Genomic DNA, 24,264 nt, shown 5'->3' with positions numbered 1-24,264 from the left:
AAAGCTATAATTATCAGTCTGTGGAAGAGACTTACACCTGAATGCACCAAAAATGAGTTAGGTGTCTAAGTCCCAGTTTTGGGACCACTACAATGCACAGAACTCCCGTTGAACCCAATAGGCGCATAAACTCAATTTTTTCAGTAATATGTTCCCTAAACACCTATGTTTCTGCCTCTGAGCATGCACACTGCTGCATCTATCTAGCCGTTTGGGAGCCTGCCTCCCAAAGTGATTCACAAAGCGCTGCCACATAAAAATCCCTGATGAAAATCAGCACCTTGAATCACACCCCTAAAGAAAAAAACCAGCCAGTGCAGTCTCTTGGCCACAGGTGTCACATGGTAAATTCCCTGCAGGAAATACCTATAAGCAATTCAGCTGCCAATCTGTAATAATTGAACTTCCAAATGGTAGTCAGGTGTAGTCCCAGGAGGGGTCATTGCAGTAATTCAGTCAGGCATTATGCAGTACTTTTGACATTAGTTTCTTAAAGCCACAGCACCCGTACATAACACTATATCATGGCTGGTGTCTAGTAAAACAGGATCAATCAAATACACAGCAAAGTTCAACTCAGCTTCTCATAGATGAGCAAAGGAAAGATTTTACCCGTGTATCGTGTTTTTATCAGACTCAGTCAGCTCTATAAACCCATGCTTGTGCTTGGCCCAAACATTTCTTGGAGCCTAGAGTTCCCATTAATCCCCTCAAGTTTACATGGTTGGTTCACAATTTGTAGGTTCAGCAGAATATATCTTTTACCAGATTTTACTTTCTGCCAGGTTCTCTGAAAGCTCCATCTCCTGGATTAGCTCTACATGCTGAGTACTGATGTCTGGTAGCAGCACTGCTGGAGAAGTTTTACCAGTGTTGGTGGCTCACCTTCTATCCCCTCAATTTCAGGGCACAAAACACTTTCAGAACATCAGGCAGATCCATGAGTTAAGTGGGGGAACCACCTCCATCTCTCACAACAGCCCCAGGAACCTAAAAGAGGCCAGAGTGAACATGCTTCAGAGCAGATACTGGATAATTTAGAAACATTTTACTACAGAAGGCAAATTAAAACTGTGCCTAACTTTAAGCATGTGAATAGTTCCACAGTGCTCAATGGTACTACTCATGTGCTTAAAGCCAAGCATATGCTTAAGTACTTTGCTGAATTGGGGCCTTTAATGGAGACAAATGTTCAGGTAGGAAATATCCCATGGTTTGCAGAGTGTGCCTCTCCCCTCAGCAGTCCAGAAGAATGAACTCCACATAATGATATCAATTTTCAAACAGATACAGTTCACAAGGTCACCTATATAAACCATGCTGATATGCAATTAAAAAAACCAACAACATGGCAGCAACCACAAGCTAAGTTGCAATGGAGGCACTATCCTAGCTCAGACCTGTCATGCACATGCTGCCCTTAGGTAGCTTCCTTGTTGAAAGCTAGGATGCCCGCAGGTACTTGATTGCTACCCAGTAGATACTAAGTTCAAAATCTTTCATAATATTAGCAGAACTGAGAGGTATCCAAGCGATAAGAGGAAAGAATACATCTTCTGCTGGTATTCCCTCCAGTGAATGCTGGTGTATGCATGGGCCTATGCATGTGTTGACTATTGTACTTTGGGCCAACCAAGAGCATGACTGTCACCCAGAAACTCCATTTGGTTCAAAATGTGGTAGCCTGCCTGAAGACAGGGCAGACCAATATGGGCATATCACATTAGTGGCAAACACTAGAACTATTTCATGAGCTGACTCCTACATTTTTAAAGCCATATACATTCTAGAGTTGAGATGTCTGAGAGAGAGGCTCTTGATGTATAGCTAGTCACTGCAGCTGCATTTGGGGAAAATGAGGCCAAGCAGCCTTGCAGGAACCAGGGCCAGAGGCTCTCAGCTGTCAGTCACAGTTGTGTTAATCACTACTTGCAGAGATCAGGCTAAACCTTGTCATCTTTACGCTGCCAGGCGAGACATCCTGTTTGTACACCACATGCAAGCTTTCCCCTTAAAACTGAACTGTGGAATGGCCCCAACTGTTTTATTCTAAAAAATAAACGAGATAACTGTGTTGTCTTAAACAGCTGTAGGAGAGAGAAAGGGGAGATTTTCTCCTTTTCCTTGAAGGAACTGGTGTCCAATATCTATGTAACAGTACTCTTCAAAATCAATATACTAACAAGAATCCTTTTGAATATTGAACAGGTTGAAGATTTGCAAGAATCTTGTGAGGCTCAGGGCCTTAGTTTTGAGTTCCCAACTTTAGATAGACGAAAGGAGCTGGTTTTCAGAAAGTGCTAAGCTTCCATCCTCTGAAAATTAGGCCCCTTTTACAAGTTGGGCACCCAAAAATGGAGGCAACCAAAATCACTACTCGCTTTTGACAACTTGGTCCTGGTTCTTCTGTAATCAAGTTTGACACAGCTGGTCTTTTTCTGGAACTCAAGGCACTCAAACACAACAGGATAGCACAAAGCAAATTAGCACTAATCTAATAGTCAAAATATAGAAACCCACACAGCTGTCTCACCATGAACTCAAGTGAATGCTCTAAAGTTATTCATTTAAGGTAAAGGAGTAGAAATGTAGATTTAATCCACCACTGCCACCTGATTTTGCTCCAACAACCCTTTCTAACAGATCATTCTCCAACTGAGATTTTTCTGTGAAAATGCCTTCTGCTGCTCTTTACGTTCAGCATGTTTCTATTACTGCATACCCAGTGAGCCAGTTACAATAATTTCAGTTGACATTTGTGTCATGTAAGATTTTATATACTTCATTCCAATCCTCTTTTTTGTTAGGTTATGAACATTAATACTTTAACCTGTCTCCCTCAGTCATACCTATTCAATCCAGGAACCAACCTTTATCTTTCCATGTGTTATATTTAGAACAATGTCCATGTAAATGAATCAGGCCCAATCCTATAAACCTGATCCCTGTAAGGTCCTGAATACCCTCATTTCCCATTAACTTGGAGTTAAAGGTGCTTGGTACCTTATAGGAGATACTCATCCTCTCAGGACTGGGACATTTATCATCTCTAGGTTATTAAGTGAGACTACAATTAAACCTTTGTCTCCACATTTTAATATGCTTTAAGTAGTTTTTCTTATAAAAAACATATCCTACTTCTCAGTCAGCCTTATTTTTACTGCATATATTTCTACTGTTGGCAATTCTCAGTTTGTTTCTGTTTTATTTTTTACTTTCACTGTTATTTTATATTTACCAGCATATTTCATTTCTAATTTAGCTTGCTTAAAAGAAATCCATAGCCCAATGAATCAAATGAGTTACTTACTATATGTTCACTATTATTTCAATTACAGTGTGCATACTAGTACATATAACTAGTTTCTGGTTGGTCCCTGTGTGTAAGTCATTTATGTAGATTAGAAAGTGCAATGGTCTGAGCAATGATTTCTAAGGGCCTTATCTGATTCTTAGCCCCAATTTATCTAACCCTCCTTGCAAATATGGTCTCTTATTTCTCTTATTTCCATGCCCCTATGAATATCAAGAATGATCCCTCTTAGGGCACATTATAAAAAAAAATCTATAAATACACATTTAAAAATTCAAATAATCTTCAATATAACGTATTGTTTCAGGTTTTGGAGACTGAATAAGAGACTGAGTTACTGTAAGAAGGAAGATAAGCCCGTATCCAATATATACTAAGGATGAGCTTCACTAAGCTCTACACATATTTTAAACTGAAAAAATGGCTTAAATAAGATGCTATACTTAAGACTTTGACCTTATGTTCTAGCTAAAATTTAGCACCTACAGCACCTCAGTGCCTGCTCTCAACCAACTTGGACAATGGTTCAGTACTATCTCTGAGAGGAGAGTCCCTCCTAACGAATCACTAACACTTTCTGTAGCATTTCGGAAGTTACCTACAGAAGTGATCAGTCACAACCTTGCTTGTCTTATGAGAGCACAGCCCAAGGATCGGCTATGAGAGTCTGCCACATTGTGAGAAGGTGTTTGATAGTGGGAATACAGACATAGGTGCTGGAACTAGGGGTATGGAGATGCTCCTCCACCCCTTGGCTGGAAGTGGTTTCCATTATATATAGTGTTTATAGTTTGGTTCAATGGCTCTCAGCACCCCCACTACACAAATTATTCCAGCACCCCTGAATACAGATGGTATGTGATACAAGCGGACATATCTGTCAAAAAATGGTCTACAGTGAGGGATGGAAGCAATGCTCTGTGCTCAGAGCTTGTGGAAAGCTCAGACATGCAAAACCATCATGACTTTTTTCCTTACATATTACCGGTGTCAATATGAATTGAGGTGATAAACCTGCAAGGCATAACCCTGCTCCCATGTTACATGCTATTTAAAGAGCAACTAGAGGCAAGTCTTCTTGGGGTGATGGCCACTTGGATGGACCGGCACCAAGATCCAGAAGTCTCATCAGGAGTCAAGCTTAATAGGTAATTACATTTATTAAGAAGGATTACAATTCATAAAGAGGTTTAGTTTGGTCTGATTGTTTGAATATTAGAGGTTGAATTGGACAAGATTATGGTGGCTTGGGGAACTGATATGTTCTCTTTGGAGGTGGTGATGTTGTTTTCCAAGATCAAGGCTTTCACGGAAAAAGATCCCAAACCCTTTAGATAGTACTACCCTGATAGTAGTGAATATAACCTTCAGAATGTGAAACAAGTGCAAAACAGAAGTGCAGTAATGTCTGACAAAAGCCAGAAACAGAGGCTCTGAGAGGTCTGAACTGTCCCTTCACTGCAAACGGGTATGAACTCTGATAACTGAGTCCATATTAGTAGCTATCTCATGACAGAGCAGAGATGCAAGAAAGAATAAGGACAATGCTCAGCTGACCCAGAGAATGCTGGAAAGAAAAGGAGTGATCATAAGAGGAAGATTGACAACATGTACAGAACAGTGAGCAATTTTAGCATCTCAGGTGGGTGGGGCTTAGTATTAGAGTTGGTTTCTGCACGGAGTTTGGGATAGTGGCACTCCCCTCCAAGCCTTGTGGATGGAGGACAGTTGGAGTATAAACCCAAATGACAAAGGCAAAGTTGTACATACTGATTTTAGAATGATCTATGCAGATACTACTTTAAAAGAAAGGTGTGGGTATCAGCAGGAGGGAGGAGAAAGGACAAAGAGTGGCTCTAAGGTGTAAAGTATACCTGAGGTCTGACTTAACAGTTCTGAGGGATCATATACTGATCTTGCCTTTTTAATACTGTATCAGAACATAAGAATGGCACACTGGGTCAGACCAATGGTCTGTGTAGCCCAGTATCTTGTGTTCCGCCAGTGGCCAGTGCCAGATGCTTCAGAGGAAATGAACAAAACAGGGCAATTTTGACTGATCCATCCCCTGTCATCCAGTCGCAGATTCTTGCAGTTGGAGATCTAGAGAACCCGGAGAATAGGGTTGCATCCCTGACTATCTTGGCTAATAGCCATTGATGGACTTATCCTCCATGAATTTATCTAATTCTTTTTTTAACCCCATTATACTTTGGACCTTCACAAAGTCCCATGACCATGAGTACCCCAGCCTGACTGTGCATTGTATGAAGTAGTACTTCCTTTTGTTAGTTTTAAACCTGTGTTTTAAATCGTATGGCATATGGTCAAACCACCTTATTTATCTCATTCCAGTAAACCCAGAGGTTCTGTTAGATTTGCCATTTGAACTATGTTTTGTTTCCCAGCAGATTACTACTACCTGATGGGTTGTAGTTTTCCTGAGGCGTAGTTTTTTATATAATTTGTAAGAATTACAGTTTCCTGGATTAATTTTTACCTCATTTTTGAACAACATAAGTAGGTATTAGGACTAGTAATGAATAAAAAGACACATATTATAGCCTGACATATATAGACAATTAATTCATACAGTTACATGCTCTGTCTAGCTACCAGTTGTTTCTTGAATTTAAGGGAGGAAAAGGGTGGTGTGATATTAAACTCCTTTGTAGTGTTTTACTGGAAACACTGTGATTGAGAAGGTTCCTGTAAATGCTGCACATTTTTTTAAACCAAACATCCCCCAAGCTCCTTTTTCATATGAAACAAAACAATTATTAGTAGTTCAGATTCAGTGAGGATATGTTAGCCATTTCCAAGGGAGAAAACCTCCTACCAGAGCTAAGAAGAGCAGCTTTCAAATGCTGTTAACAGAGGAGTCCTAGGAGGATGGCATGGCCTCAAGGGAGATAGTTCCTCATAGATATGGTCCTTTTGAAAGCCAGACACACAAAAGATACACTGTTGAAAGCTTTTCTTGCATTAATAAAAAAATTTCATAAGCAGAATCTTTTATAATATTTTGAAAACTTTTAAAAAGGGGGCCTCCGATGTCCTAAGTATGTTTGGATGAGAACCCTTCCCTGCTATCATAATTTCTACAGAGAAGACCTCATCACTAGATCCTTTTTAGTCTCCACACATTAGGACAGCTATTGAAGTAGGGGAAGGAAAGATGAGGGGAATGAATTGACAATATTGTATGGAAATCAGCTCTTTATATTGACATAAAAATGTATAAAGATGTAACTTTACTAATTACTAGAAAGATGTGGATGCCTTCCAAGGGGATGGGTAGGAGAAGCAGTTATATAGAGTGGAAAAACAGCAGCCTGAGAAATTTCAGAGGTGGCAACTTGCTTAACTGTGAGAACATCAATAAATTACTCAGAAAAAGCACTCATCAGTCTCCTCCCATAGCAGCCGTAGTGTACAAGGTTTAATCCCTCTGACAGTTAGTGATAACAAATAAATAACAATGAATGAAAATATTAAATTATTCGTAGTGTGGTAGTTCTTAGGACCCCAATCAAGAGTCAGGTCCCATCATTCTAGGCATTGAACAGAAATAAAACAAAAAAAAGACTATCTCTAGCCAGAGAGTTCACAGTGTTCATGACCAACAGGATGCAACAGGAGGACAAAAAGTATGTCTACAGTTGAGCAGGGAAGCGTGATTTCCACTTGCGTAGATGTACCCGCATTAGCTCTGCTCAAGCTAGCAACTAAAAATAGCCGTGTGCCTGTGGCTGCATGGTGAGCCACTTGGGCTAGCTGCCCCGAATACAACCCTGCCCAACGCCTTGAGGGTATAATCAGGCAGTCAGCCCAAGCTGCCGCCCGTAATGCCTCAGCCAGATGGCTATTTTTAAGCGCTAGCTTGAGCAGAGCTAGTGCAGATGTGTCTAGTCGAGCTGGGAATCACACCTCCCAGCTCACATGCAGACATCCCCAAAGACAAAAGAGTGGGGACGGGTGGGAAACTGAGGTAATAAAGTAAAGAGAGTTAAGCAGAAAAGCAGATGTGTCAGCTCACCAAGGCCAATCTAGGTAGCAGTGATTTCTAGGCCTCCTGGCAGAGGTGTGGTTTGAGTAGGCATTTAAAAGAGGATAAGGTGCCAGCTTTATGGGTATTGACAAGGCGTGTTGCTTATGAATGAGGGCAGCATGTGAGGAAGTGTGGAGTATGTGACATTTTGTCAAGGCGATCCTACCCACAATGTTATCAGTTCTCTCAAAGATGTGATCAAGGAGGAAACACTCTTCCCCACCGAGAGAGAAAAAATAGAACGGGAAATGTCACCCCTCAGAAACTGAACATGTCAAAGAATAGCTGGAGTAATGTCGGTGAAACTGCATTTCAGTGCAAATTTTCTGGTTTTAGTTTAGACCTAAGCTTTGATTATATAGTCACAGAGAACATTTAATTGTAATATTCTGCCAAAGAAAAATATACCTGAAAGTCAGGAGAAAAGAAGAATTAATTCAGGTGACAGTTTGGATGGTGATAGAATTGCAATAAACTACTGGTGATAATATAAGGAAGACAAGTCAATATATATATAAAAACAATTTTAAATGATTACCCTCTTCTTTATGATTCATTATTTGTATAGCACTAACTGTTTGCAAGTCTGTTTCAGACTGTTAAGAAGATAATGCCCATGCTCACAAACAGTTTACAGTCCCTGATTCTGCAATCAGATCTGTTAGTGTAAACTCCTTTGCCCCCACGGAGGCCCATTGGCTCTCTGTGGATACAAGGGTCTACATTAGTGATCTAATTCCAGGGTCAGGGCCTTAGTAGACAATATGCAAACATGTGGACAAGGGGGATCCGGTGGACATAGTGTACTTAGATTTCCAGAAAGCCTTTGACAAGGTCCCTCACCAAAGGCTCTTACGTAAATTAAGCTGTCATGGGATAAAAAGAAAGGTCCTTTCATGGATTGAGAACTGGTTAAAGGACAGGGAACAAAGGGTAGGAATTAATGGTAAATTCTCAGAATGGAGAGGGGTAACTAGTGGTGTTCCCCAAGGGTCAGTCCTCGGACCAATCCTATTCAATTTATTCATAAATGATCTGGAGAAAGGGGTAAACAGTGAGGTGGCAAAGTTTGCAGATGATACTAAACTACTCAAGACAGTTAAGACCAAAGCAGATTGTGAAGAACTTCAAAAAGATCTCACAAAACTAAGTGATTGGGCAACAAAATGGCAAATGAAATTTAATGTGGATAAATGTAAAGTAATGCACATTGGAAAAAATAACCCCAACTATACATACAACATGATGGGGGCTAATTTAGCTACAACGAGTCAGGAAAAAGATCTTGGAGTTATCGTGGATAGTTCTCTGAAGATGTCCACGCAGTGTGCAGAGGCGGTCAAAAAAGCAAACAGGATGTTAGGAATCATTAAAAAGGGGATAGAGAATAAGACTGAGAATATATTATTGCCCTTATATAAATCCATGGTACGCCCACATCTCGAATACCGTGTTCAGATGTGGTCTCCTCACCTCAAAAAAGATATTCTAGCACTAGAAAAGGTTCAGAAAAGAGCAACTAAAATGATTAGGGGTTTAGAGAGGGTCCCATATGAGGAAAGATTAAAGAGGCTAGGACTCTTCAGTTTGGAAAAGAGAAGACTAAGGGGGGACATGATAGAGGTATATAAAATCATGAGTGATGTTGAGAAAGTGGATAAGGAAAAGTTATTTACTTATTCCCATAATACAAGAACTAGGGGTCACCAAATGAAATTAATAGGCAGCAGGTTTAAAACAAATAAAAGGAAGTTCTTCTTCACGCAGCGCACAGTCAACTTGTGGAACTCCTTACCTGAGGAGGTTGTGAAGGCTAGGACTATAACAATGTTTAAAAGGGGACTGGATAAATTCATGGTGGCTAAGTCCATAAATGGCTATTAGCCAGGATGGGTAAGAATGGTGTCCCTAGCCTCTGTTCGTCAGAGGATGGAGATGGATGGCAGGAGAGAGATCACTTGATCATTGCCTGTTAGGTTCACTTCCTCAGGGGCACCTGGCATTGGCCACTGTCGGTAGACAGATACTGGGCTAGATGGACCTTTGGTCTGACCCGGTACGGCCTTTCTTATGTTCTTATGTTCTTATGAGAAAGTGGGACTAAAAGCACTGTTAGCAAATAGTGACATTTGGCAGGAAACTTGTCAGACCCACAATTTTACTTAGGAATTTAAAGAAGATTGTAAGTTGTTTAGTCTAACATTCCTCAGAAGGGATGCATGTTGAAATGAACTTAGACTGTAATACAGGTGGATTCACAGTACACAGTTTAAGAGAGATTAAAAAACAGCCCTTGTGGAAGTAAAAGATAAAAGTTAACAGTAAAGTAAAATGTAATGGACTACATTAGCAGATGTACTTATTTTAATTTGGGTGTCACCTAATATCACCTTTATCCCTCAATAAGAATTAAGTCTAGATCAATGTTCAGCTTGATACTCCCCAGCATGCAACCAATAGGTTTTTGCTGATGAATTACACTGGAATTATCAGAATTAGTTGAGACTCCTGCTTTGCCCTTTGGAAACAGTAATACTACATTTCAGTAGACTTCTCTGACAGCCTCACAAAGAAGGGACAAGGACAGGCTGATGAGCAGTGTAGTCGTCTCCTGGGCTTTAATGTTCCAAGTATACAATGAACAGTATACACTGCCAGTTATAACATGCAATATGAAACATTTTACAACCTTAAAAAAACTCTTTGCCCTCTGCCCCCACTAAAGAGTATTATTCTGTCATTCACCAAAAAGCAACAATAAAATTATTCAGTTGCTGCTGCACAGTTTGTCTTTAAATCTTTTCAGGCTTTCAGGTTTCAAAGTTAATGCACAGCAGTTGTAGCATTTCACAATTATAAACTGTACTAACATGGTTTCTTTCTGTGAAGGTCACAGAGAGTTCAGTTTTACAAAGGAAGGTCTTTGTGGATTAATGGCAAAAGCTTCTGTCACCATCCTCTATTTAATTGGACAGAATTGTGCTTTACAAAAAGTGTTTAATTTCCTGAGTGGTTTTTATTCTCTCTATTTGTGCCTACATGACAAAACTTAACTCTCTACTGTTGCTGGAATGCAAGGAATTCCTTGTGTTCAGTGAAGTTTACATTTAATTTTAAGCCACACTCAAGCATTACTTTTTTTTAAATACAAAAATAGTACATTTCAGTTAAGTGTAACTGTCACCAATATTTAGAGTGGTAGCTGTGTTAGTCTGTATCAGCTAAAAGAACGAGGAGTACTTGTGCCAATGAGGTGGGTTTTAGCCCATGAAAGCTTATGCTCAAATAAATTTGTTAGTCTCTAAGGCGCCACAAGTACTCCTCGTTCTTTTTATCAATATTTATGTTCTACTTAAATAATGCATCTAATATGACAATTTGTTTATAATGAGGGGGGAATTTTATATTGTTTTATTCATGCCTTATGTAACAGCAAAACAGTTTTTGGTAAGGATTTTTTTTTAAACAAAAAATAGTTAAGGACAGTTACTCCTGCATCACTCAAAGAAGAGTTGGCTCTAAATTTTTATTGACAGAAAGTCTAAAGCAGCGTGTTAGTAATTCAAATAGGAACCACATTAGCCATCTGGATATTTTTCCAAATCCGATTGTGTGTGAAAGGAGGTCAAGGTGAGTTTAATATTTGCTTAATATGCATATAGTGTAAAGTTTTAAAAAAAACTATTACAGCAAGACCCACTTTGATGTTCAACCTTGGAGAATAGTTATATTTATAACTTTCATGCAATGCTGACTCTTTCCTCACTTCAGAGGGGCGTTCACATCATAGCAATAATCTCACGAGAACATCAGTTTAACTTTATGGAGACCCTATTATGATATTGGTACAATGTGAGACAATGAATATGCATTGGCAACATTATTTCAATTGAAGCCTGTCACAGCTTCCTTTCCAAAGGCATTGGAAGGTCATTTGTGAGATTTGGATTGGTGTAATGGTTTCAGTTCAAGACTAAGGAGACCACTAGAGGTTTCTATTACAATGCTATGATGATATGTTTATGCTAGGAAAATTATTTCATTTCAAACCTGAACCATTAGAGGAATCATTGCACATGACGGCCCATTACAATGTTATAGATTATGGCACTACAGTTATTTCAATATCATATTCACAATAAAATAATGGGAAACTAGCAAGACTAAGAGGAATTTTGAACAGTATGTAGTCAAAGGCATAAAACCAAATAACAAGAAATTCTTTAAGTATATCAGGAAGCCTCTGAGAGAATATCAGTGGAATAAAGCAAACCAGGGAATAAAGCAAACAATCAAGGATAAGGAAACTATAGCTAGAGAAGCTAAATGAATTATTTGCATCAGTGTTCACCACACAGGTTGTTGGAAACATATCTAACCTGAACCTATTCTTTTTAGGTAACAAAGATGATGTACTATGAAAGACTGAAGTGACAAAAGAGGAGATGCAGGAAGAAATTGATAAGAGCAAACCTGGTTTGGTAAGTGTCCATAACAACCTTTTTAATACCTCCACCACATAGCAACGCATAGCATTTCAATACATTTTAGTGATAGTGAAATCATCTTAAGAAACACCAGGATAGTCTTGTTATGGTTAACAGTATTTTCTTACAACTTCTACTGATTACTTTTTTCCTTTGCTGAACTTGCAATACTTCAATATCCACCTTATTCTAGATTTAAGATATGTTTATGTAGCACTGTTCATTTCAAAGTGCTACAAAGCACATTGCAAACTATGGCCCTGATCCTGCAGTCTGATCTGTGCAGACAGACTCCTCCACTTGGGTGGGGTCACACTGACCTTGCAGAGTACTGGTGTTGTGGCAAGATACCATTCTTAATAAATGAGTTGCTGCATTTTGCACTAGCTTCAGTTTCTGGATTGATTTATGATTTAGTGCCACATAAGGCTCCCCAATCGTGAAATATTAAAATGACAGAAGTATGCTTGAAAGTAGCAAGGCCTTCCTGCTTCTGAAAAAAACGTTCATATTCTCCTGGCCTGACAGAGATGGTAAAGAGCCTTTCTAGATACTGAACATCTAGCAGGAGATGAGGATATAAAAATACCTCCAGATGGAGAGCTCTAGCAACAAGTTGCTGGAAAGCACTTGCAATATAAAGAGGCAGATATAATTTTTGATACAACTTCTCTCAAACTACCTGTCTCACCTATGTCTTGTGTACATTGAGTCTACTGTCATCCATGCCCCAATCTCAGTCATTCACTCACTAAGACATTCAACAACACTGGCAAATTAGGATGAGAGCAAGAGCGCACACATGCTCACGCATGCATGATAGATGTCATTAGCACACTGAAACCATTACATCCCATGCCTCCTAAACTTTCCCAACTGCTCCCTATACATACTGCTCAAGAGAAGATACCACTGGCTGAAGCCCCTTAAAAAGGTCTCCTTCCACCATTTCAAAATGATAAAACTTGAACACTTATACCAACGAGGTAGTCCATATAGTTTTCAGGAACAAAATGTACATTTTTCAAGCACAGTGTACTTTATTACTTGATAAATATATTGCCTTTCTCTTGCTAAACTACTGGAAGCACATCACTTCTATGTTGTGTTGCTCCTTTGTCTTGTATATAATTTTAGAGGTTTATTTATGGACTTTCTGTATTGATGCAGCAGAGCTCAATTATCTTCTGGATAATTCCACTTCATGAGAAAACATTAGCACAGTATTTATAAATTCCTGGTTTGAAGATTGTGTTTCAACTTCACCTTCATATATCTTTCAGCCAACAAAAAATACATTTAATGGAAGTTAAGGTAATGGCAGGAAGTGCAGCATCCACCCAAAACCTTACAAGAATGGAAATAAGTTAAGTGGTAGATGTGTGCATTGCTTTCTACTTCATATTGCCTACAATGCTCTTGATATAACAGGCTAAAGCTGTCACTTCCATCTCCACCAGATACTCAAAAGTAATACTATCATGAGACTACTACCATTAGTAATCCAACTGCTCCACACTTGTTAGTAAGGGTATGACTACACTGCAGTAAAACACACATGGTTGGCCTGTGTCAGCTGACTCAGGCTTGGGGAGCTTGGGTTGTGGGGCTATTCAATTGAAATGTAGATATTCAGGCCTGGGCTGGAGCCCAGGCTCTGGGATGCTCGCCTACTCATGGGGTCCCAAAGTTCAGGCTCCAGCCTGAGCCTGAATGTCTACACAGCAATTTTACAGCCCCACAGCCTGAGCTGCACAAGCCTGTGTCAGCTGGCCTGGGCTAGCCATGGGTGTTTAATTGCTGTGTAGATGTACCGTTAGTGTCTTAAAAAAAATCAGACTGTGTGTTCTCACTTTGATTGGGACTTCAATTCTAATAGACATTTAACAAAATCTAAGGAGGAAGCTCTTTCTCCTACTATATTTTTCAATTTTATATCATGTCTGGCATTAAATAAAACAGGTGTCATTAGTAAAATGGATGAAAATATCTTATTTCTATTGGGATGTTTCCACTAACTTCCTTGGAAACTGCCTAGTACTCATTGTTCATCCATGCCAGAAGAAAGACAGGAAGCCATGGATGTGGTTAATTAGGCCGCAACTTGATTCAATTATATCTGAGAGTATCCAGCAACAAATTGTACAGTGGAATCAGCTCTTCACTGTTCCAGACATAGGAGACCCAAGCCCCCTGCCTCAGCTCCCTAAAAGAGGGCCAGGAAATGGAGAGGAAGTCTGTCCCCACTGACAAGATATAGGAGGCTGTGATGGGGCATCTGCTTCACACTGGCCCATAAAGAGTTAATAGAGGCAGACAATTAGAGAGGGGCTGTGAGGAACAGCCAATCAGTGCTGGGCTGGCCCATATAAGCAGGGCTGCAGAGTAGCTTCAGTAGCTAGCTGCCTGGAGCTTGAGGAGAGAAGACCAAGCTCCTAGCAGGAGGAAGGAGTGCCAGCACTCAGGACAATGCTGCTAGTAGGGATTGTGGAAGCTAGAGAGAGCTTTAGGCTAGCCGCTAAACTGGCAGGCTGAAGCCCTGAGGTAAGGACGAAGAAGGTACTGGAGGCCATGGGAAAATGGTCCAGGGAAATGAACTGAATTGGAGGGGATGCAGCAAGTGGCGGCCATCTACAGGGTCCCTGGGCTGGGACCTGGAGTAGTGGGTGGGCCTGGTCCCCTCCCACCCCACTTGCCATTGAGGAAGTGGCTGGACTGACCGACTCTGACACTGTTCCCCAGATGGGGGGGAGCAAAGAGTGTGGCACAGTTGGAGGGCTGTGTCCAGAAGAGGATGCCACAGTCCTTGGAGTGACATGGGTCCTGGAGCAGAAGTGATTGCGGATCTTTCAGCTTGTGGGACAGAGACCAACTCACATAAAGGTTACAGTGGGCCCAAAAGGAGTTCCTTGTTCATTGATATAGCACCTCTCTAGTAAGTTCCATCATGAAATCCACCAGACACTGTATGTTTGGGGGTATTTGTGGATTTAAGGGACTTGCTAATTGCAGAAGCCAATTCATTCACAGTAAATTGAGGTAAACAGGACACAGCTCAGCTGAAATATTAAGAAGTAATGTTTGCTAAAGCTGAAATTGGTTAATCACTAAGAATTATCAGTGTGACTTTGTGTGAACTTAGTATCAGCCTCAAAAGTGTTTTAGAACTGTAACATAACCAGATGTTTCAATTTTAAAATTACCCAATTAGTATTAATTACCAGTCCTGCATTGTAAGGCTAAGAAATTTTATCAAAGTAATATGTTGCTCAATTTTTTTAATACACAGGTTTGTTGGCACTACGGGTACAATATATTTGGATTTAACTAATAAACAAATATACTAAAATTAGGATGTATATATTATCATAATCCACAGGAGGTAGTTTGCTTGTGCTGCATTTTGAATAGTCATGTCTCTAGACGAGACTCCACTCTTTCAGATGTTTATTATATTTTCCTCACGGTTATATGACTGTAGTTAAAACTTAAAGTGTCGGACAAGATAAGGTAGTGCAGATATAATATTGTCTTGACAGTTTTGCTACAGCACTTTATTTTTATTGCAAAATATCGAACTGCAACAGTCACATATAGGATGATGATTCATATGACTCAATCTTAAGTCAATAACTTTGATGCTTTTACTATTTCTGGTTTTCATTGAGAAAATCTGATAAACCTGCTTTCACTGTAGCTGATTTAAAAATGAATAAAAAGAAGATTTTAAGGCTTTAAACATTTGAGTGTTCAAAGCAAAACCTTTGCTTTTGGATAATTTACACAAAATCATTACATACTGGATACTAATTCAAGATCAAGCATGACAAAGTGAAGGGGCAGATGAAAGAAGAGGTCATTATTCGTGCTGCTTTACAAAATTTCATAGGACAAAAGGCTCTGAGCACACCGATGTCATCCTCAAAGGAGGTTTAGAAAGCTGCTGTGATGGCCGCAGGAAGTGTGCTGTCCACGGGGTAGGGGGGGTCTATTGTTTCCTTGAGGCATGCATATAACTCTATACTAATATCAATGGAAGTTACATATGCATATGGAGAAGAGAGTACAAACTTCAGATACTAATGGATCATGTCATTATTGGCCTTTATGCAGTTGCACTGGGTGAGCAGAAGGGTACAAGGAGCCATCCACTTCCCCCCATCCTCCTCCCCCCCACCGCTTTCCTCACCCTTGGTCATCTGCACAAGGGCTAGAGATCTTTGCAGTCCTTTCATCAACAAAATGAAAAAGAGGACATGTCCTTCTGTTTTGCTCTGGGGGTGCACAACAAGGCACAGTCATGGTCCTTACCTCTGCACACCAGCCTGCTCCTCCTGCTGAGCACACTATGGGGAGCAGGCTGCACTATCCCCTAGGATCCCCTGTGCACTGGGGAGCTCAGGAAGGGCTTATGGGGCACAGTCACTCCCCAAACTCCTCCCTGTAAGATGCAGTTCCACCTCCCCTTCAGTGCAGTGCTGTGATTAAATGGCAGAATTTAGCCCCAAGTGGTGATAAATGTGTGGCTCTTTCCCCCTTTGGACTGTACACCTATACCCCAATATAATGTGACCCGATATAACACAAATTCGGATATAACGCGGTAAAGCAGTGCTCGGGTGGGGGTGGGGGCTGCGCACTCCAGTGGATCAAAGCAAGTTCGATATAACACAGTTTCACCTATAACGCAGTAAGATTTTTTGGCTCCCGAGGACAGCGTTATACCAGGGTAGAGGTGTACTTCTTTAGCTTGGATTTGTATTTCTTAACTAACGTCGTTGGGTAAATGAAACTGAACAAGATAAATAGATTGCATATCTGGATCCTTGCATTAACTTTCCAGAACAGAGCAGTTTAAGGTGCTTTATAGATTGGGTAAGGCCAGTGATGTGTCACAGAAGGTATCTGCCTGTGTGAAAAGCATTATCTTTATATTAGGTGATCTGGAGTTTCACATGTTAGCACCAATTAAATACTTCTGAGTACTGATTTCATCTAGTGTATTTCTTCTCTTGAGAACTGAAAAGACTAAACCACGAACTCTTTAAATATCCTACCTAGAGATATAAATTATTAACCTCACTGGGGAATTTGAAATTTATCTGATCTGACAAAGCTTACAGAATATGTGTTAAGCTTACAAGAGCAGGGTGTTGGACTAGATGATCTCTTGAGGTCCCTTCCAACACTAATAATCTATGATACCGTAATCTGCCGATGTAAATGGGGACAGGCCGATTCACGGCAATGGAGCTGTAACCCTTTACAGCAACAGAGAATTTAGCTCAGTGCTTCTATATTGTTTCAATTTAGTTTTAATATTAAAAAGCTACAAACGTTTCCATTCTAGATACTTTTTATTCATTGGCAACTCCGAAGAAGTCATTGTTTCTTACCCTACTATTGTTTCTTGTCCTTTCCTTGTTTGCATAGGGCCACATCCTTCACCATGGTAAATCAGTGCAGCTCCTTTGACTTCAAAGTAATGCTGAATTACACCTGTTGAAAGTGTAGGACATATTCTTTCATTCTGAAAATGTTCCTAAGAGAAAAATAAAGTCAAATAAGAAGTTTTATTAAATATCTGTCCAGCTTTGTCTGTAACAAATAAAACATGCTCACAATTCCTCTGTTTAGTGTTTAATTTACTTGTTTCATTCTTTTCAAATAAAAGAAAAATCTTTTAAACTGCTGTGATCTATTGAAATAGTAATTTGCACTTGTATACTTTGTTTATAGATTTCGTGTCCTTAAAAATCTTATAGCAGCTGAATCTAATTTTGCCTTCAGGCATGTCTGTCAAAGGCTGATCTGCAAGTGAAAAAAATAATTACATACTATTTTATGTCTTGATGGAAATTCTGATACCCAGTGTAACTGAGACAGACTTTTTCTTTAGAAGGGAATGTAATTGGAGAAAAAACAACTTTGTTCCACTGGAGTGAATAGACCCATTTTCACTTATTCTAAAGAAAACTGTAATCAGGACTGGAAATGTACCCTGTGAAAAGCAGATATACAGAATACTCCTGATTTGCCATCTTCATCTTTCAAAGCCTAACCAAGCAAAATGTCTAGACTACTTCAAAAAAGAAAAATAGTGAATTTGTGATCACTGAATCATCAGTTCTGATGGACACTTGAGCAGAAGTGCATTGTGATTTAACCAACCTCTCAGCTCTGAACAATAAGTAAACACCCAAGATCTGAAAAGCAAGCACTCAATTTCAGGGAAGTTCTTTTCCAGAGGCAATTTTTGTGGCTCAGGCTTATCCCTGATTGTAGCTAGACTTGGGGCAGCCTTAGGTCTGGTCTACACTAGGAGGTTATGTCGAATTTAGCAGCGTTAAATCAAATTAACCCTGCACCCGTCCACACAACGAAGCCTTTTTTGTCGACATAAAGGGCTCTTAAAATCGATTTCTGTACTCCTCCCCGACGAGGGGAGTAGCGCTAAATTCGACATGGCCATGTCGAATTAGGGTAGGTGTGGATGGAATTCGACGCTAATAGCTCCGGGAGCTATCCCACAGTGCACCACTCTGTTGACGCTCTGGACAGCAGTCCGAGCTCGGATGCTGTGACCAGCCACACAGGAAAAGCCCCGGGAAAATTTGAATTCCTTTTCCTGTCTGGCCAGTTTGAATCTCATTTCCTGTTTGGACATCGTGGCGAGCTCAACAGCACCGGCAACGATGCAGATCTCTCCAGCAGAGGTGTCCATGCAATCTCAGAATAGAAAGAGGGCCCCAGCATGGACTGATCGGGAAGTCTTGGATCTGATCGCTGTGTGGGGCGATGAGTCTGTGCTTTCGGAGCTGCGCTCCGAAAAACGGAATGCGAAGATCTACGAGAAGATCTCCAAAGCCATGACAGACAGAGGATACAGCCAGGATGCAACGCAGTGCCGCGTGAAAATCAAGGAGCTGAGACAAGGCTACCAGAAGACCAAAGCGGCAAACGGACGCTCCGGATCCCAGCCCCAGACATGCCGCTTCTACGAGGCACTGCATTCCATTCTAGGTGCGGCCGCCACCACTACCCCACCACTGACCGTGGACTCTGACAATGGGATAGTGTCAACGGACGGTTCCTCGGAGATGTTCGCGGACGGAGAAGATGAGGAAGGAGATGAGGAGGACGAGGCAGTCGAAAGCGCTTACAACGCTGATTTCCCCGACAGCCAGGATCTCTTCATCACCCTCACGGAGATCCCCTACCAACCCTCCCCAGCCGTTAACCCGGACCCTGAATCAGGGGAAGGATCAGTCGGTAAGTGCTTTAAACATGTAAACATTTATTTTTAACAGAACAGGAATATTAACTATGCGAAAAGAAGGTCAATATGAACATGGATAGAACAGAAATCCTCTTCGGAGATCTCCACGAAGCTCTCCTGGAGGTAATCGAAAATCCTCTGCATGAGGTTCCTGGGGAGAGCGGCCTTATTGGGTCCTCCGTGGTAGCACACTCTTCCGCGCCAGGCTATCATCAGATACTCGGGTATCATTGCCTCGCAGAGCATGGCGGCATAGGGCCCTGGTTTTTGCTGGCTTTCACGCTGCATGCAGTCTTTATCTGTGGCAGTGATCCTCATCAGGGTGATGTCGCTCATGGTGACCTGCTTTGAATTAGGGGAATGTTAGGATTGGGACTGCTTGCCTGTTCCTTTACATAACTGTAACCGGCGGTTTACAGCCATGCGGTGGAGGCGGGACAGGGGCAGCATACAGGGATCTTTCCCGGGGACAGCCGCGAGGGGGTGGGACAGGGGCAGAGTCCATGCTTTCCGGATTGCCGGCAGCAGGAACTGGCCAACGCTAGGAGCATTGCTTTGACCGTGAAAGGAGGGCACTGCTATAAATTAAGTTTTAAGCAGCCAAAAGTCTGCGGCTTACCATGTCTGCCTGCAACACGAATTCTGCTGTCCTGCCCCGCTTGTCTGATCTCCACTGAAAGGCCCCAGGCACTGAATGCGAAGGCCGAAAAGTTGACCTTGTCCTGAGTGCGCATGAGATAGGTGCTGTGCATGGTCTTGTTCACAGAGACAGACTAGACTATGTTCATTGTTCGCAAAAATGTATCTTTGTAAGGAATTCACTCCCTTTTTCCCATCACACAGCTGCGGCTGTCTCCCGACCTACCCCGGCATCCCCCTCACAGAGGCTGGCGCAGATTAGGCGGCGAAAGAAAAGGACACGGGACGAGATGTTCTCAGAACTTATGGGCTGCTCCCCAGCAGAGGCGGCCCAGCAGACCAAGTGGAGGGAGAACATTTCACAGTACCAGCGCTCACACAGCGAACGGGAGGACAGGTGGCGGCAGGAAGACCAGCAGGCGACTCAAACGCTGCTTGGACTAATGAGGGAGCAAACGGACATGCTCCGGCACCTTGTGGATGTTCTGCAGGACCGGAGGCAGGAGGACAGAGCCCCACTGCAGTGCATCTGCAACCGCCCTCCCCCACCACAAAGTCCCATACCCCCCTCACCCAAAGTACCAAGAAGGTGGGGCAGCAGGGGCCGTGAAAACTGTCACTACACCCCTGCAGAGTGCTCAAGTACAAGAAGGCTCTCATTCCCAAAATTTTGATAAATCCTTTCCTTCCCGCCTCACCCAAGCCCCCGTCCCAGTTTCATCCCCTAACTGTGTAGTTGATAATAAAAAATACTTTTCTGTTAATTACTGTTTCCGTCATGTTCTTTTAGAGGAGACTGTGTTTGAAGGGGGGGAAGGGCGTTGGTAATTGGACAGGACAGTCACCTTTACCAGGGTACAGACACGGCGGCAGGTTCAGCAGCAGGTCACACACACAGTGCAGTCACTAGGCACCCTGGTCAATCTGGGAGGTGGTTTCCATGTTCTGTGTGTGGGGGGGCTATGTGACTTTGTGGCGGGGGAGGGCGCTTAGAGATCTTATGCAGCGGTCCTTATACTGGATCACAGAGCCACGCAGCAGGGGATCTGTAACCATCCTCCCCCGCCACAAAGTCACATAGCCCCCACACACAGAGTCCCGAAAAGGAGGGGTGGCAGGCTCCGTTGAAACAACCAGTCCGCCACTGCAGATCACTCTAGGAGCAGGAGCCTGTCATTCCTCGAGTTTAGAAGTCTTTACATCACTACATCCGCTACCCACCACAGTCTGCGTCCCTTTACCGCAAAATCAGTAATAAAGAAAACGGTGTTAATTAACAAAGTTCCATGTATTTTATTTTTAAACGTGTGTTGGAAGGGGGGGAACGGGATGAACGGGGTATGTAACTGCAGAGGATAGTCAACAGTAACTGGGTAAAGAAATGGGGGCAGGTTCAGCTTCTCTTAAACAAACTTAATAGTCACAGGTTACCCTGCTCCCTGAGGAACCTAGCTTTCAAAGCCTCCCGGATGCACAGCACTTCCCGCTGGGCTCTTCTAATCGCACGGCTGTCTGGCTGGGCATAATCAGCAGCCAGGCTATTTGCCTCAACCTCCCATCCCGCCATAAAGGTCTCCCCCTTGCTCTCACAGAGATTGTGAAGCACACAGCAAGCTGCATTAACAATGGGGATATTGGTTTCGTTGAGATCTGAACGAGTCATCTCCCCTTGAGACGTCCGAAAGCACACTCCACCACCATTCTGCACTTGCTCAGCCGGTAGTTGAAGAGTTCTTTGCCACTGTCCATGGCGCCTGTATAGGGCTTCATGAGCCAGGGCATTAGCGGGTAGGCTGGGTCCCCAAAGATCACTATAGGCATCTCCAAATCCCCAACAGTTATTTTGTGGTCCGGGAAGAAAATACCTTCCTGCAGGCGTCTAAACAGACCAGAGTTCATGAAAACACGCGCGTCATGAACCTTGCCTGGCCATCCGACGTTGATGTTGGTAAAACGTACCCTACGGTCCACCAGTGCTTGCAGCACCATTGGAAAGTAGCCCTTTCGGTTAATATACTGGCTGGCCTGGTGGTCCGGTCCCAGGATAGGGATGTGAGTTCCATCTATAGCCCCACCGCAGTTTGGGAATCCCATTGTGGCGAAGCCATCTATGATGACCTGAACGTTTCCCAGGGTCACTACCTTTGAGAGCAGTAGCTCAATGATTGCGTTGGCTACTTGCATCACAGCAACCCCCACGGTAGATTTGCCCATGCCAAAGTGGTTCGCTACTGACCGGTAGCTGTCTGGCGTTGCAAGTTTCCAGAGGGCGATGGCCACTCGCTTCTGCACAGTCAGGGCTGCTCGCATCCGGATGTCCTTGCGCTTCAGGGCAGGAGACAGCAACTCACACAGTTCAAGGAAAGTTCCCTACGCATCCTAAAGTTTCGCAGCCACTGTGATTCATCCCAGACCTGCAGCACTATGCGGTCCCACCAGTCCATGCTTGTTTCCCGGGCCCAGAATCGCCGTTCCACAGCATGAACATGACCCATTGCCACCATGATGTCCATGGCGCGAGGTCCCGTGCTTTGTGAGAGGTCTGTGCCACTCTCAGACTTCATGTCCTCACCGCGCTGCCGTAGCCTCCTCACCCGATTTCTCAGCATCTGAATGTGAAAAAGGTGGACGATAAGGTGCGAGGAGTTGACAACGGCCATAACTGCAGCGATGATCACAGCAGGCTCCATGCTCTCAGTGCTGTGGCGTCCGCGCTGTCACTCACCAGAAAAGTGCGTGAACTGATTGCCCGCCGGCGCTTTCAGGGAGGGAGGGCGGAAGTGATGGTTGAATGACGACAGTTACCCAAAACCACCCTCGACACATTTTTTCCCCCAGCAGGCATTGGGGGCTTGACCCAGAATTCCAATGGGCAGCGGGGACTGCGGGAACTGTGGGATAGCTGCCCACAGTGCACCGCTTCCAGTGTCGACGCTTGCCCCATTAGTGTGGACTCACAAAGTCGAATTACTGTCCTTAGTGTGGATACACACGTTCGACTTTGTAATATCGGTTCCACAAATTCGATTTAAGTAGAATCGAACTACTCTGGTAGTGTAGACATACCCTTAGACTTCCGAAAAGAAAGTGACCCCATCTCCCTGCACAGATGTTCCTTACTAGTATTGAGATGGTGTTTTTTTCTGTTTTCTGCAATTAAATTAAATATTCCTGTAATTTATTATAAAAAACAGAGGAAAAGAGTAAATGCAAGCAATACTTCTCACTACATTTAGTTTCCTATATCTGTTTCTCTAAAAATCCCTCAGTTTGGGGGAAATGGCTAAGGAGAGAGTTTGAACAAGAAGAATGCACAATAATTAGGACCCAGCAGTGAAATAGTACAGTATAATACGAAGTATGGAGGATTCTCATAAATGTTTAATCAAAACTAAAGAAGAGCTGTGAACCTTCCTTTCTTGTACTAGGAAGTAGCCTTGGTGTTGAAGGCAGCTGCTTTTCCATTGTTCTGTCTGGAAGACCCAGGAAGCTTCTATGGTGATGTGGAGAGACCACCTCATCCTCAGTTTCCTTAGACACCTGAATTTAATAATACCCAATCTGTAATATTACAACAAGAGAAGTTATTGCAGCGAGACTGTACACCACATTTTCTTCGAGTGTAAATGGGCACAGCTCCAATGACTACAACAGAGTTAACTCATTTACGCCTGCAGAGAATTGGGCTTTAAGCTGTGGGAGAATCAACAGGAGCAGGTTAATTTTTAACAACTTTTAAGAAACATAAGGAAAGATTGTCTTGTTCCTCAGGTACTTGTGCTTGGAGTCAGAAAACCTAAATTCTATTGTCAGCTCTACCAAACACTATTTGTTTTCCTTTGGGCAAGTTATTTACATGAGTGAGACTAAAATGGATCAATATTTTAAAAGTGCTTTGAGATCTTTGGATTTAAGGTAGTATACAAGTAGATAGTAATATTGCTATCTTCATCCTGCATTTGTGCAACAGCTCCTGGACCAAAACAGAGAGAAAAATACACAAACTATAGGGTTATACACGTCACAATAACTTCTGATCACATTTTTTTTTAGAAAAGTTTCCATTAGGCATCAGTTGCTTTTTAATCCATAACAATAAAATAGCAAGCATTCTAGGCAAATGGTTTTCTCCCTGGGAGACAAAGTATATGGGATACTACAGATGGTTATGTTCAATAAAGAAACAATAGACAACAGAAAGAGAGAGGCATTAGCTATAAGGATTTTTTGTTTAAGAAAATGTGGTGCTATCAATGTTTTCTGGTTAGCTACTGCTACTGATTCCTATTAATTTTTGAGTCTTTCCAGCAACAAACATTTAGTTTATATTTAGATATTATATAGATTTTATTGAACAAAACAAAATTAACCTCCCAGCCTTTTACATTTTGGACACCAAAAGTGTATTGTCATTGAACATTACATATATCTCAATCTCTCTAAAGAGAGACTCTAGTTCTGTTCAGATACCCTGTGATTTTGATCATATGACATT

The 24,264-nt window shown here is 42.1% G+C and overlaps 1 long non-coding RNA gene across 1 annotated transcript; it reads right to left on the bottom strand.

Moving 5' to 3' along the window:
• Positions 1-333: 333 nt before the first annotated feature.
• LOC123362659 lies at positions 334-23,263 on the bottom strand. The gene is made up of 3 exons (XR_006576509.1): positions 23,180-23,263; positions 17,248-17,393; positions 334-990 (listed from the first exon to the last, which is right to left on the bottom strand). It is a non-coding gene; the product is annotated as an uncharacterized LOC123362659 (long non-coding RNA).
• Between the last annotated feature and the right edge of the window lie 1,001 nt (positions 23,264-24,264).

This window comes from Mauremys mutica, chromosome 2 (assembly GCF_020497125.1).
Source record: "Mauremys mutica isolate MM-2020 ecotype Southern chromosome 2, ASM2049712v1, whole genome shotgun sequence".
Lineage (NCBI taxonomy): Eukaryota > Metazoa > Chordata > Testudines > Geoemydidae > Mauremys > Mauremys mutica.
This window is presented reverse-complemented; position numbering and strand designations above follow the sequence as displayed.